This window comes from Egretta garzetta, unplaced genomic scaffold (assembly GCF_000687185.1).
Source record: "Egretta garzetta isolate BGI_Z169 unplaced genomic scaffold, ASM68718v1 scaffold40, whole genome shotgun sequence".
Classification (NCBI taxonomy): domain Eukaryota; kingdom Metazoa; phylum Chordata; class Aves; order Pelecaniformes; family Ardeidae; genus Egretta; species Egretta garzetta.
The window spans coordinates 4870828-4886811 of record NW_009258484.1 but is presented as its reverse complement, the minus strand read 5'-3'; the positions used below and the strand labels follow the sequence as shown (position 1 = coordinate 4886811).

At 46.5% G+C, this 15984-nt stretch overlaps 1 protein-coding gene across 2 annotated transcripts in view; it reads right to left on the bottom strand.

Moving 5' to 3' along the window:
* SLC7A1 (solute carrier family 7 member 1) overlaps positions 1–12932 on the bottom strand; it is a 37433-nt gene extending 24501 nt beyond the window's left edge. The window contains exon 1 of one of the 2 annotated variants that reach the window (XM_035900203.1): positions 12810–12932. The gene's annotated coding sequence lies outside the window, so the exon portion shown is untranslated. Of the gene's footprint in view, positions 1–10942; positions 11686–12809 lie in introns of those variants that run through there. The other variant, XM_009644985.2, reaches the window with a different exon arrangement.
* Positions 12933–15984: the final 3052 nt, after the last annotated feature.

Genomic DNA, 15984 nt, shown 5'->3' with positions numbered 1-15984 from the left:
AGCCACGATGCACCCAGATAGCCTAGCAGGGGGGACCCTGGGGCAGGGGCCACATCCTTGGGTGAAATCCTGTCCCACTGAAGTCAATGACAAAGCTCCCACCGACTTCAATAGGGGCCAAATTCCACCCACTGCTACTGGTCCTTGTCTTATTTACAGTGCATTTAATGTTTGTTACTTTTGTTCCCTGTCCAAATTCTTGTGCCTTGACTGTATTGTATTTTCAAGTAAAGTAAGATATTCTTCCTCCTCTTATCTAACGCTTAACGTACCTATTATATCAGGTTGATAGATTTCCTTCCCCATTAACAACATTTTAAAAAGGGACATTCTTCAGAACAATCCCATAAGAAAATAAGCAAACTTGCATCTGGTTAACAGCAAGAAGTAAACCATAACAAACATCTGTCCAGCAAAACATAAAACACTGCGTGTAAAAATAAGCTGACAGAGCACCATATTACATAAGCAGCACCATCACTTCCTAAACAATTACAATTTGTTTCAGCTTCTGAAAAACCACTCCTTATCTATTTCAAGGCCTTGCTGCTCCTGCAAATTGGAGAAGAAAAATTCTCAGAAGAGCATAAAATTAAAGCCGATTATGCAGAACAAGGAGTTTTCTAATAAGGAAAGAAGAAAGCCTGACCCTGCTGCATGTCCATGAACTCCCCAGGTACCTCCTCGGAGGAAGTGTGAGCAGAAATTCCCACTTAACGTTGCCCCACATACACTTATATCCATTCTGAAACACATGGAAACCTCTGCTGCCATCAGTACCCTTCCCTCACAGCAAAGTAATGTCCCGTGGACAGTCTTATTTCTCCTCAGCATCCTTTTGGTCTTCAACAAATGTATCCCCCATACAGTTGTACCATCACTGCTACTAGTCTGCAGAACAAAGAGCTTGTGCTTATGCCACGTTGGTATTTTTGGCAAACAACGTGGAATGGGTTTGGCCCTCTATTTTTAGTTTAAACACAGGTCAGCTCCCTGAACAAGTGTGTAGTGATGATGCCAACTTTTTGATCAACACATAACCAATTTGGGAGCCCTTTCCAAAAGGTTGTTTTTGCTATTTCTATCCCCAAGGTAGAATCATTCACAGAGAAGTCCAATGCAGAAAAAGAAGAGGTGGAAAACCCCAATTCCTACTACTACCATTAGCATTAGAGATATTTTTGGGGTGTCAGATTTGACTGTTGACTCCTAGATGCAAAGAGATTGTAAGGGACCAAATCAGAACCACTGAATGCTTTTTGAAGCATCATTCAGAAATACAATGAGGAAAGACAACAGTCACCAAGGCACATCAGCCTCAGCTGCGATCCATTACGCTATAAAGTAGGAACTGTGTCAGGTATGTCCCTCCAAACTGAATTGCCTTGGGAAATCTCCAACGATTTGATACATTACTCTGCATCAAGTGACAGAGCAGAGACAAGACAGCTACAGCAGATGCTGAGCCTTCCTCATGAACATTTGAACACCTATCTCTAGACTTGTAGAAACAGAAGCAAAGGACACAGCATCAGTACCTAATGTGCATCTGGCTGTGTTTCCAGAGCTGCTGCAAGTGTCCCCACGAGCTGTGCTGGAAAAGGCAAGCAGCTCAGAGAGGACAGCCTTGGGACAAGTACTGAGAACCGACCCAGAGGCTGTGGTTGTGGCCATTTGCAGATGCTTGCCAACCAGGGAAAAGGCTGATGAAAATAAAGGCATGACCAAGCATTAGCATTATGTGAAGCTGGAAGATATCCCACCATAACAGCAGTAATGGCAAGGAGTCCAAGCCAAAAGCCACCCAAGCGACTGCAACTCTTTGCATTGGTTTCACTGTGTGTAAAGGGATGCTGTCCTGCTGAAGTATTTTAACCAGGCAAGCAATGTCTTGTCCGTGTGCTGTGAAATTGTTCCCTTCTTGATTGTCATAATTTTAATTTTTCACAGGTGCATATGTACGCATATATCTCAATACACACTGCAGAAGTGTAGATTATATCAGTGTGTATATATGGATAGCAAATGTTATATTCTTTGCCAATTCTGTCCTTAAAAAAACAGGATCAGAGACTAGGATGGCATTTGCAACTCAAAAGAAGGAAGCCATGCAGTTAAATATAAACCACACACTAAACAGAGGTAATGGCACACACACACAGGTGTGCAGTGTATACAAAACACAATCTTAATCACCTGCTTAAAGACACACTGCCCATAAGGGGACCATATTACTTTCCTCTGTTGAAGGCAGCTGCTGAAATGGCACAAGGCAGGTGTTGCAGGGGGACCAGCCCACTGCTGTGGATGGCTGGAGATGGTGCAGGTTTCTGTTCCTCAAGCTCCCGAGTGTGAAGGACACTTCCAAGGCAGCATCCCCCACTCTTCTCCAGGCGTCTCATAGCCCTGGAGAATTTCTTCCATCAGAAAAGGAGCGGTGAGGTGCTCTCTCTAATACCTATGCCACCCACTTACCAGCAGTTACTGAAAGGAGAACACCAAGTCCCACTGGACATGAAGAAGGTGCTGGTGCTCCAGTATTGCTTCCGGAGAACAGCAGGGTGCTGCAGCTCACCCGTCTGCTTTCCAAACCATCACAGCTACTGGCTGTACCAAGGTCAGAAATTCCTCTCCCATCCCAGGACAACTTCTGAGATGGCAAAGACCATCCTTTTCCCCCAATTCCAGATAAGAAGTCTCAACTTCCCCAACTTCAGTGTTCTGTCTCAATACCTGCAGAAAACATGATCTAGGTTATTTGCAGTAATAGATGAAACCTGTTTTGAAATTATTCTGGACCAAAATAAAGGAGGGAGGTTCCTGCTCTGAAAGTCCTGAAGGAAATGCTTCAAACCCCACCGAGAAAGCAAGCTTCAAATTCTCCAAAATAGAAGTTCAGTGACGCCCATTCTTCTCTACAAAGCTTCAGCTGTGCTTAACATAAAAGGTGGCACGCAGCATGCCATTCAACAGGTAAAAGGTTGGATAGATGTTAATTCCGCCCCCCCCCCTTGGCGATGGAGAACAATACACACAATATATTAGGCTTAACGTCAAATTCCCCACTGCAAGTTATGATCGCTTTGCCACTGCGGACACAATGAAAGGCTGGGACAGGATACAAGATGAGAGTCTCCACTACCCAAGCGTTGCAAGAACAGCTTAGGGAAACACCTCGTAGACACAAACTGGATATAGCGCATCCTGCCTCAGAACAGATTCGGGTGCAGCCAGACAACTGTTTTGGCAGGGTTAAACCGTGAAACCAGGTATGTTCCTCTTCCCAGGCCACTGTGTATCACCCCTATAGCTGTACCAGATAACCACCTGGGTAATCATGCTGCCAATTGCACCACTGAAATGAACCCAATGCCATAGCTACAACCGACCAGGTGGCAAGCCGCTGCAGCCAGGGCTTAAGAGAGGAACGGGACACTTTCCAGGCTGGATTCCCGCCTGAGGAGAACGATCTCCCAAAAGGCATCTTTGGTGCTCCCAGCTCTTTTAGCCCATACCTTGTACTTCAGTTGGTAAGGATCCTCTGGCAGCTCCAAACAGCACCCAGCTGTTCAGAGGAGGAGGAGGAGAAAGAGGAGGGCAGCGCTGCATTTGCCATTCACAGCTCCTCAGGGATCAAAAAGTTAAGGAGATGTCTTCCTGCCTAGCCAATAAAAGGGCGTCATACCACTCTCATTACACGAATCACTATTTTCTGATGAAAAAACATCTAATTGAAAAGTCTCCCACCAGCTCTAGTACAGTCTCCTCAAATAGTTCCTCAGCATGGCTTCAAATTACACTTTGCAAGAAAATTGCTTGATTTAACTCCCTCAATTTGTCATACAACCCAAGGGGATCTCCACTGATAATTAGACTTGCCAAATGAAAGCCTGAGACATTGCCAAGGATCTACTTGAAGTGACATGTCACCCATAATCTGCCAGGGATTCAGCCTTAGTATTGGGCGGAAAAAAAAAATTATGCTTTGGGAAACAATATTTAATAAGTGAGCTTCTGTCTTCTTAAACCCAGATAAAATGAAGACAAAACTTTGCTTAGCCAAAATGCCTGGCCGTGCCATTCAGCACGCTTCAGTTGTGGCCGTTGGACAACAGTCCTTGGAAGAAGGTGGGAAATGTCCTTTAGCAGATGAGGAAGCAACTTAGACAGAGACAGAAGTCGGTTTGTTATTCAAATAGTAGTGGGGAAACAAATAAAAATGAGCCCCAACCTTCATGTAGAACAATAAACAGCATCCTGCACAGATGAGGGACACATCTGATGAGAGGAAGGAAGCAGAAGACTTTCCCAAACACCATCATTTCACCAGGAGGAAAGGCACAGCTGAGTGGTGATTTTCAGATGAGGGCAAGGGGCAGATCAAAGCAGGTATAAATCAGTGGATTTTGCTACATCCCTGAACACCAAGGAGCAGGTGGAGGCCAGCAGGTAGCGGGTGGTGATTGGTGGCAGCTCCAGCTGGAAGCAGATCCCAGTCACCCCTGCCCAGCAGCCTGTGGGCATCCTGCCTGCAGCAGCAAGAGCTGCCTGGGAGACTTGCTGGACCACAGACCAGGACTGGGCCACCTCTGTGGGCCAGCGTGTCCACGGGTCAGGTGTTTCTTGAACAGGCACATTCCCAGCACTGCTGCACGGCTTATCACCACACTGTTGTCCCAGTTAGAAACTTCCTCCATTACTGTAATGAGCACTGACTCAAAGCAAAGGAACCCTTTTCCTCACTGGAAGAGCAGGGGAGGTGTTTCTGTGTGAGAGGTGGAGGTGTTTGACGAGCAATTTTAGAGGAAATGTTCTACAACAAATTTTGGAGGAATTGCTTGCACAAGGGAGAGCTTGGCCCACACTGGACACGCACTCATTCAGGGAGGAAGGGGAGCAGAAATAGTACATGACAGTCATGGGGCCCCCCATGCCTTACAACAAGATGATTCTAGGCTTCTGAGAAAGGATTTGCTATCCTCAGGTAACTGTGTCTGCAAATTAAGTGTTCAAGGTCAGACTGGATGGGGCTTTGAGCAACCTGATCTAGTGAAAGCCATCCCTGCCCAAAGCAGGGGGGGTGGGGGGGTGGACTATGTCTCTAAAGATCCCTTACAACCCAAACCATCCTATTCTAGGAGTCTACGAAATTTCAAATTATGCTACATCACTCCTTAAGGCTTATGCAACCTAAAGAAAGTAGTAAGAATATGTTTTCATGAATTCATGAAGGAGGTTTTCTGCTTATTTGGAGGCCATTCTCAAGGGTCTGCTCCGTGCAGACCTCTGAGTCAGACCTGTCAACCCTGCATCATGATGTGGCTGTTGGATAGCGATTTGACATAGCGGAAGAATTAAGAAAAACTTCCCTTTTCTGAAGAAACCAAAATTAATTTCTCATTAAGCAAGCCAGCGGCATTCAAAAATATATTACAACCTTCTGAGGGCACCTGCATGACTACAGATCTAATACTAAAGCTTTCCGCAAATATGATTTGCACCATACTAAAAAGAAGCCTAGTGTGAAAGAAGCCAAAATGTTTGCTTTTGACCCAGTATTCCTGCATTCCAGTCATAATTCAAGGGCTGGGAAGGGATCAGCTCCTCCCAAGCCCCGCGTGTTTGCCTTTGCAGGCACAAACAAGTACTTCACACACCCCTCAGCTGGTGTGTGCAGCCACGTACTCTCCTGCAGCCGACAGGATGCTGTGTGTCTGCAGTTCCAGGGGTGGCTCTTGACATCTTTCTTGCCTAGAAAGGTTGGACCAGATGATGCTTGAGGTCCCTTCCAACGCAGCAGTCTATGATTCTATTTCATCTGCCTATCAGACGAGTAGTTCCCAGTACAGAGCTCTTCAGGAAAGCCTTCCCCCGAGAGATGGTGCCCCAATGCACACACTTCCAGCGAAACCGGGATATGGCGATGTTTCAACTCCCTTACGGTTAATGACCCACCCCTCTCCGGTCCACGACACATGCCTCACCAGGGACCGTTGTTTTGGGATGGGAACCGTGCAGCCTGGTTGCCAGGACCACAGGATGTGTCCACGTCAGTGTAGTCTAGACAGACACCCACAGAAAAATGGGAGCCAAGGACGGTGTAAAAAGCTGGAGCAGAGGAAGTAAAGCATGGGGCTATGTGAAGGAGAAAGAGAGGAGAGGTGATAAAAGCCACCTGCCACCCCACATTTGAGGCAGGGGTAACCCCTCTCTGGGAGTGCAGCCAGCACACCCAGAGATGATGGACACCACACTCACCTCCCGGCCACCAAGGAAGCACTTCTTCGGCCATCCTTCACCATGGCAGGGTGGTGGGCACAAGCTTCTCACCTGAAGCAAACCATCCAGGCCACAGCTGCCCACCCTGGTTCTCCCAGCCCGGCCAGCGCCGCTAGCAGTCCTGCCTTCAGGCTGGCAACAAGCTGCTCAAGTGCATCATCTTCCTCCCCTTCCCAGGCAGCTGCCCTCCACAATATCCCTGGCCATCCCAAGCGGAGAGGGTGGCTAAAAACAGACCACAATTTAGGAATAGCAGCAATGCAGAGTTTGGTCTTTTTTGGAAACACTACAAGCAGTTTCCATGGCAGCTTCGCCCACGCACTTGTCTGGTTGCTGTTAAAACTTCATGCTGCACAAGTCTCCCACTTTCATTTCAGTGATTGACCCAATCCTGTCCAGCTCTGCAGCCCTTCAGTCCCATACACCACCTGAGCCGGTAAAATCCCCTATTCAACAGGACATGAGCACTCAATTAATTAAAAAAAGCGTATGTGAAATGGGATAATATCTGTGACTGTGGGGGAAAAAAAAGTTCAGTCTCAGAAGCGTTTTGCAAATAATTCCACAAGCTGTCAGTGTACAGACCTTGCAGCTCCTAAGCACTGATGGATTTACAACAAAATGCCTCTGAAAACTGCATCTATTTTAGGCATTTAAGCCTAAAATAAGTATAGAGCGTGGTAAATGATACAAGTGTGATGTTTGACCAGTCTGACAATGGGATAACCAACTGCTCCTGTTTTTACACAAAGAGATATCACCACCCAGTTTTGATATATTCTAGCTAAATAAATCTTATCAAAATGGAGTTTCAACACTGACAAGGAATTACATTTCACAGCCAGGTAGGTGTGGAGTTTGTCTGTTTTGGGTAAACATTCTTTTTTCAGCCCCAGGCTCACCACTCCGCTCTCCCCTGCCCCCCGATGGGAGAGGTCTTGTCTAAGGGGAGCTTTGCCTCCATGTAACCCAAACGTACAAGGCTGCATCGCTGCTGATGGGGAAGGGCTGGGGAAAAGAGATGACCAAGCACAGCCTGCTTCATATTTATCTCGGACCCTTTCTCAAGGTACAACAAAGGGCTTCCTACACCTGCTTGGGACTGAATCAAGACTTGGAAGGGTTTTTTCCCCAAAAAGCAAAGATGGCACCCAGGAGACAAACTGGGAGCCAGACCACAAGCCACATGTTTCAGGTCCTATTGCTGACGATGCCACACAGAGGGACCCTGCACCCCCTCAAATACAGGGGCTCCACACTGGCCGGCCCAAAGAGAGATTTGGGCAGAAAGCTCCAAACCATCTCTAAGGCACACAGAGAAAGGCACAGCCCTCATGTGAAGCTGGGGGAGAGGTAACAGTGGGGACAATAAAGAGGTACCAAAAAGTAAGAAATGGAAAAGGCTGGTAGATTTGGCCAGAGCCCAGCCACGAGGCCACTGCAAAATACAGTGCAGACTCAGCCCCTGATTTTGCAAGAGGAGAGGCATTACCTTGTAGCCAGCCTTACAGTTTATTTTGCCGCCTGTGCAGCAGAAAGCCAGCTCTCACAACCCACACGTCTCCATGAAGGGAGCTTGTTCTGGCTCCCTCGGAAGCACGAGTCAACTTACAGAAGAGATTAACACCCACGAGCAATAAAAAAAGATTTGCCGTATACTTGTTACTCCCCCCCCCATCAGCCTCATAGTTGTCGAATTTGTAGGCTAAGATCTTACTCAGATTTCTGGTTTTATTGGAATTGCCACCCCTCATGCAGAAGCCTGGTCTGCCCCAAAACCTGCACCTGGAACCCAGTGACAGAGGATAAGTGAAGCCACCCAGCACACAATCCTGCCAAGGGAAGTTATACGTCTATCCTTAAAAATAATTGTGTTCCTATCAGCAAAAGCAGTGTTTGGAGTAAGCAGGTATGTGCTTCTTACTGGGAGAAAAATTACTAATATAATCCAGTCTGCTACTACCTTTTAAAAACCTTATATTTTTCCGTATCATTCTGGCACCAAAGGAAATCACTCTTAAAATATATTTACAGGGCTGGGGGGCTATGCAGAGAGACCTAAATATGACAGTCTCTGAGATGGTGTTGCATTATACATTTCAACATACTTCTCTGAGCACGTACAGTGTCATCTCTCCCCATGTCACTTACCTAGAACAAGAAACTTTGAAGTATAATAAGCTCTGCTGCTGCTAGGCTCTTTAAGTGACAGCAGGAAGGAAACAAACTACTGGCTGTAAATATTCTGCTTAGCTCCACTGTACTGGGACTTGGGAAAAAAATATTAGTGGTTGTAAAGCAAAATAACTGCAACAAATGATAATTAGCATTTTCCCCCAAGGGTCTGAACAGCAGCATGAAAAGCAAAGAGCTGCTGTTGTGCTTTTGATGGTGTCCTGCACCATGCTGTTCTGCTCTCCAGGTATTTCCTTTGAAGGAAAAAGCAGGTTCAAAAGTACTCTAACATCTGTAATGGCTTATCTGGAGCAGCCAAAGCATAACAGTGTGGCTTCATCACTTATACAGATTTCCTTGGGGGATGTGCTTGTATTTCTTCACATGCCAACCAGGTTACGAGGGGTAGAATTCCTCTTGACTAGCTTTAGCCAACTCACAAGCAGACATTTGGGCTTAGGGTATCATCTCATACTCCTCTGTACCCACCAGGCAAAGACAGGAATCCCCTGGTATAGATTTATCCCATCAGAGGAGAAATGGTAGGAACAACACTCCAGAGATGCCTGCCTTCCCCAGCTACTGCAGGGCTCTAGCCGACATCTATGAAAACTCCACCAGGCCGCTCCTCAAGACAGAAAACGGACTGAACCTAAAGCCAGCAGAAACAAAAACACCTCAATGAATTTTGACCTGTCTCTCTGCAGAGAGGTAACAAAGATGTGAAAATCTCTGAATGGTCTTCAGGGCTTTAGCAACTCAGAAGTCCACTTCCCTCCCAAGAACAATAACTCCCCCTTACACTTGCTTTCCTCAAAAATAAGCATTTTCTGGACAAAGTTTTGGATTTCAGGACTGCCCAAGCACTGATCCTAGCACCTCCAGAGCAAAGCATAAGGATTTTGCTTCTGCTCTTCTCCACTTGCTTAACTGTTATGCTTCTCAGTCTACTGCTTGTGTTGGTACCTTTCCTGAACTGAAAAGATGCTAGATGCCGAATTCCCACTCTAATCTCACAGAAGTTCTCATTTCCAAAATCCCGGCAAGCACCTACTGTTTTTCTCTTCCAAGATGTGGCACCTCCACCCTAATCCATCATTCAGCTGCTGACTCTTGGGCGTTGCCCTTTTTTCTCACTCAGCCAGAACATTTTGCTCTTTTCTTCCAGCAGACTGCACAGCCAGAAAGGCTTTGCCTAACACACCTCTGGTCAGCGTGGGCAAATACACAATGGTACGGCACCTTTGCACTTCAAAGTTGTATCAGCCAAGTTCAGGTAGGGATTGGAAGAGACTTTTAAACACCCGTTTTGATCACTTCCTTTCTATACAGCATCCATGTGCCTTTGTTCAGTGGGTTGCTAAAGCAGCCATGCACAAGTCATTAGGTCCCCAATTACATGACTTTTTTTTTTTTCCCCTGCAGTGACAATTATATTATACATTCAGTGTCAGTATCTTTTAGTAGCTACATGATTTCTACTGCAAATAACTTGCAAGAAACTTCTGTTGCTGCTTTTGGTAATGCAAAAAAGAGGAGGGGTTGATTTTGCTGTATTTTTCTCAATGGCCTGCTCTCAGCTTTCAGAAGCTGTAAGCACACAAACCAGTTTGATGCACAGACTGTCACTGCAAAGTGAGACAACAAAAAATCTTTGCAACACGTGTTACAGGTTACCCTGTTTTGTGAACTTTTTGGAAGAAAAAAACCCATAGTGAAACATGCAGCAGCATCCTTTGCTTGGGAATTCTCTCACATGGGTCAAAGAGCTGTCAGGCAGTACGCAATCCTGAGTGGAATTCAATCAGAAACCTAATGATGAAAGACTATACTCTGGTTAGCTGAGGCAACTAACCCTGTCTGGAGTATTTTTCTAAAGATACATCACATTATTTACCTTGCTAGCTGAAACCGCTTTATAAGAGAGTCACTTTGACAAAATAACCTAGCTCTACAAACTCAACAATGCAGTTTTTCCGACTAGTTTATTCAAGAATCTTTCACGCAACAAAGGCAAGCCCTTTTACAGCTTAAGGAAACAGTTCATTTATCAAATCACAGTAATTTCTTGCACAGTTTACTCTTGCCACATACACATCCGAATAAACCTCCCACCTCAGCATTCCCAAATGAAACTACTACTAGCATTACCAGTGGTCTGATTTTGTTATGCTTTATAGCTTGTACTTTCTCTTCCCCACCTCTTTTCTTTTTTGGCAGAAATGGTTTTGCTTACTGACTCCCACTGTTCACAGGAGGGCCTCTGTTCCCCTGCTATCCACAGTTACACCACTTCCCAACCCCACTGCAGACGTGGTATGGGGAAGCAGATCCTTTGGAAGCAAGTTCTCCCAAGCCCTGACCTCAGCATGCTTTACTCATAAAATTAAAAGTTTTTCCATGGATTTTGCACGGTATTTCTTTTATAGCAATGGAAAGTGACACTAAATCACACCTCCCAGGTACCCCACAGCCAAAGCAAACTCACCTTTGCTTTACTCAAAACACTGAAGTGACGAGGTCCACTGCAGACACACAGAGCAGCACCGTTATCAGTGTAGACACTGGTTTTCTTATGGCTCCAAGTGCACCAGCTGCAGAGGTAAATGTCCCCAGATGCTTGGTACCACCACTGCCTTCTACCTCCCAGACATCATCACCCTCTCTGCTCTGCACACTGAGCTATCTGTGCGACATCCTGGATTGCTTCACTCAAACACTGCTAATTTGAGTTAGCAAATATTTTCTAGAGACACGCCATACTATTTACTTTGCCAGCTGAAACTTAGAAGACATAACCTAGCTGCTAACTCGAGTTAACAGAGACAAGTCAGCATCTGAAATAAGTCAGAGAAGAGCTCTCTCAAGCATACCAGCCAGCAAACTGGAGCAGCAATTGCCCCTGCTGCTGGGATGCCAGCAAGCAGCGGCCAGCAGCAGACTTCTCAGTGGGCACAACTGCAGCCAGAGATGATGTGCACCTACCCTACAACTCCGTTCTTCTCACCTCTGTTAAAATACCTGGCAATGCAAGACAGTCAGACTCACACGCAGCCAGGAATAATATGGGTGACAACGCACACAGCTATTTATTTTGAGAACACCTTCTCATTTGCCAGAATGGGTTCCAGGAATAAATAAGTGATCTGGTACAGGGGATTTTAACAGTCTGCCTGAATCAGTACTGGGGACAAGCCCTAGTTAAATAAAAAGCTCTTTGTTCATTTTTTTTTTTTTTTAAAAAACTCCAGAGTGGCTTATAATAAACTTTCAAAAGCGGATGACTGTCAAAGAGCCACTATGTTTCGAGAAAAGCATAGCTCGCTCAGTAAATAAGGACAGTAATCAGTTGCAAGTCCACAAAAACAGGATACTAAGTAAAATCCTTGTCCTTGTAATTTAAAAATTAAATGGGCGAGTAAGATCTACAAGGAAATCACAAGGATGTGGAAAATGAAGCAAGAGTGAATTGTGAAATCTGTGGAGCTCAGAGAAGACAGCTCAGATATTTGCCTGGAAGTCTGATGAAAGAGAATCTGAGAGTTATTCCTCATATCAGAAAAAGGCAGGAGAAAGAGGTAAGAAAATACTACCATTAAGTAGACAGCGATAAATTTAGTATTGCAGTAAATATAGCAATTGCGTGGATTTCTCAGAAAAGGGGTCAAGACACGTCATGGTATGCACTGCGGAACAGGTTAGATTAACAAGAAAATGGAATGAGGGATCCTGCTCAGAGAAGCTAGTAGCACATTTTTTTTCCTATAACAACTCCTGAACACACAAAAACTGCACCTCTGTGAAATAAAGTTTTCTGAACTGTTTTTCACTTAAGTAAAAAAACAAACCCAGAAACTCAAAAATGTACCTGGAACAAAAAAAAAAAAAAAAAAAAAAAAGGAAGAAAAAAGTCAGCAGTATTTTATTTTGGCAACCCTGAAATAAGAGACTTCTGCACCAGATATCATTCACAGGATTTATGACCCACCACCTTGGTGGCCTCCAGCACAGTCAGGGACCCTGGCAAGGGCAGCAGCTGCCCACCCACCATTGAGGGAAGGCAGCTCCAGCCAGCGCTGCCAGGGCAAGGGGGGTCCCAAGGTTCCTACAAACCCCAGTGGGAAGGTGGGACCCCCAGCTTCTAATCCCTGACACCTCCAAACTCCCCACGAACCACAGGCAGTTGTCAGGAATGCTGCAACTGGTGGGCCTAACATGGGGCAGCCCCCATGTTTTGTTTAACCAACAGATTCAGCTATCCCTTTTTCTTTCCCTTTTTTTGTATGCTTAAGTAGACAGTGATGCTGTGACAACAGCACTAAGGAGGGAGCATTCAAATACCAGAAGAAACTCACCCATAGTGCAAACAGACACAATTCTTCACAAAGTCACTGAGGGATCTGAGAACCTCACAAGTTCATTGAGACAAACACATAGACATTTATAGTGCAGACTTTTATATCCGAGCTAATCCCCCAATGCCTCCTTTTATAGTCAGCGGAAAGCAGCTTTCAGGTCAGACCTCATCTGCTTTAGCATACTGGGCCGAGATGAATCACAGCCCAGGAACATCCAGCCCTCCCCTGGCTGACCCTAACGGGAGCCAGGGCTGACTACCTAGGGCGTAGATGACTACATTTGGCCAGATGAATGCTATCTTCCACACCATTCAGCACATGATATATTTGAAAGGAATTTGGCGCTAGGATAACACAGGATGAGGATATAGCAGGTAATGGAAAAACAAAAAAAAAAACCTTAGGCTGCTGCCAAACACACTGGCGTAGATATCAGAGAAGATCCACCCTGGGTTACTAACTCTGGGTCAGTACTGACTGGAGTTGACCCCAACCAACTCTGCCCAGAACTGCTGATCTAGTTCTCCACGCTGTCCAGCCTGCTGGTTCTGCTGGTCAATGCCACTAGTTTCTACACATACTTGGTTAAGTCAGTGGGATTTCTTAGCTCATCCTTCAGGAGAGGCAAATGGGCTCTGCCATATCCCCATCTGCTCTTTGGGACCACAGTGGCTCAGCCAATAAACCCTGTCAGGATCAAGCTGGTTTCCACCGGGCACATCTACAGCCAAAGTACATCACCCTCTCTTCCTCCTGCCCCTCACTGCATGCGATATCCCCATCTGTTCTTTGGGACCACAGTGGCTCAGCCAATAAACCCTGTCAGGATCAAGCTGGTTTCCACCGGGCACATCTACAGCCAAAGTACATCACCCTCTCTTCCTCTTGCCCCTCACTGCGTGCGATTGAGGTTTTGGCATCACAGATGTGGGCCAAAAGAAAAGAGTTGAAGTCACCACTTCATTTTCTACTCTTTGAAAGATGGGATACAACTGGATGTGACATTTCTGAAAGGCCACTAAAGTCTCATTAGCCTGTCATGGTGGATCAAGGTTGAGGAACTTGATAGATTAAAGTGAACAAAAGGTAGCAGAGGCAGAAATTGCAACAAAATCCCTGTCCTCCTTCACTCAAGCCATGTTTCTCCCTGTCTTCTTTCCCACCTGAGACTAACCAACAACCAGCACACCTTTTTGCCCTCCCTCTTTGCACAGACCAGACCATAAACTGCACTCAACGCCAGCGCGATTGGCATGCATCAACCCTCACTCATGTTGTCACACAACCTAAAGCAGGGACACAGAGCTCAGGCACAACACCATACGGGGATGAACCCTACCTGAAATGCGGCAGTAGACTACACAGGGAAAAGGAGAAAGGGAAAAAAGAAGTAGTGACAAAGTTTTCAAGAAAAGGACAACTCGAAGCTGGTTACTCCGATAACTGGTCAGATTAGAGAAAGAGTTATGGGTTACCTCTTTTGTGTAAGCTCATTTCTTCTGTACAGCAAATCTTTCCCTCTCCACGTGGAGTCAAGAGCATATTGCATACGTACAGTCGCATGTCTCACCCACGCTCAACTGAATTGCTTGAATTAGAAGCCTAGCTGGCCTCAGGTTTACGTTACAGCCCACCCAAACCAAGAAGTGCCTTCCAAACATATCTCCTCACTGATAAGCACAAACCTACGAGCAGCGACGCTCAAAACTTTACACATCCCAACAAACCAGGATAAATGAAGGCCTAACCACCCAGTCGTTCCCCTGCTCAGGAAATGGGTTTATTTTGAAGGCAATCTGACTATCTAAAGCACACATGCTGCAGCGCACAGTCACAGTCCGTCCCCTTCAGATCACTCCAAATACAAAATACTCAAAACACCTGAAAGTAAAATAACTTTTGAGGGCTGTGGTAACCAACAAGCTTGCTCCTTCTTTGTGCCGGGGTCAGCATTTGCAGCTGTGCAGCCTGTGCAATTACACTCTTTTGCGTCACCTGGAAATTCGGCCTAAAAGGCATTTTGGCCGATTGCTGAAGGCAACAGAAGTCCACAGAGTACCTGATCAGAAAGTTAAGTTTCCGCCTCTTCTCTCCAAGTGTCCATTGTATCTGCCTCTGATTTGGAGACAGCGGAGACAGATGAGTGTCGCTGACTGACTAGCTTCAAGAGGCAGACCTGTCCCACTGTGGAGGCTCCTGCACAGCACCTACACACGTGACCATGTTCTCCCCACTTGCGTCCACGGCTTAGCAGAGCCCACAGAAGCAGGCAGAGGGAGGCAGGGTGTCCACCGGTTCACTTGACCTTGGTGACCTTGGACGACATCATGAGGTTGTTGCTCAAGCGCAAAGTTAACGGTTGTAAGCGACCACCCGTGCCACGCGCAGGTGGCAAAAGCGCTCAGCTGAGAGACGGTTAACTCAGAGCTGCAGCATCTTGATCACCTCAGCTCTTCTGCCTGGATTTGCAGCCTCTGAACTCCTTAGAGCCGCGACTGACTTTTTGTTCCAAGTCTGCATAGCACCTATGACAACACCCTGCTTTAAAACTAAGGCTTCTAGCAGCTGACAGCACACCTAGCTACTTTCTGCCCAGCCTTACCTATATATAAAATTCCTCTTGAGGTTTTTTAATGGTTTTTCTTCCCTCCGTCTGCCCTGTCTGCCACAAACATTCACACATACATATGCAAAAAAGAAGAAATCCATGTATTAGCCAGGCCAGCTGCCTGTAGCATGCTGGCAAACAAAATGAAAACAAGGCCCTGCCCTCATCACAGGGACAGGTTCAGAAGAGCAGACGGAAGCACCTCGCAAGGCGTGGGGCTGTCACCGCAAGCGATACCCGCGTTTTTGGTAAAAGCTCACCCTCTTCTGCAGTTCCAAAGAGAAAACAAAGCACCGCACAGCAGTGACTCAGGAGCTAACCCCGCACATGGGAAGAGCTGCAGAGAAACGGCCCAGCGTTCCTCCTTGACGCTGGGGCCTCCACGTGCCCGCAAAGCGCGCTCTCCCGTGGCAAAGCACAGACAAGCAAGGGAACGGGTTAGCTGGGGAGCGCGCACGCACCCGCACGGGCGCCCCAACTCTGCCCCGGCTCGCTGCTTGCTCGGGAGGAGGGGATGCGCGGCCGGCGGCGGCGATGCCCACCTCCGCTGGCGCACGGGCGCTC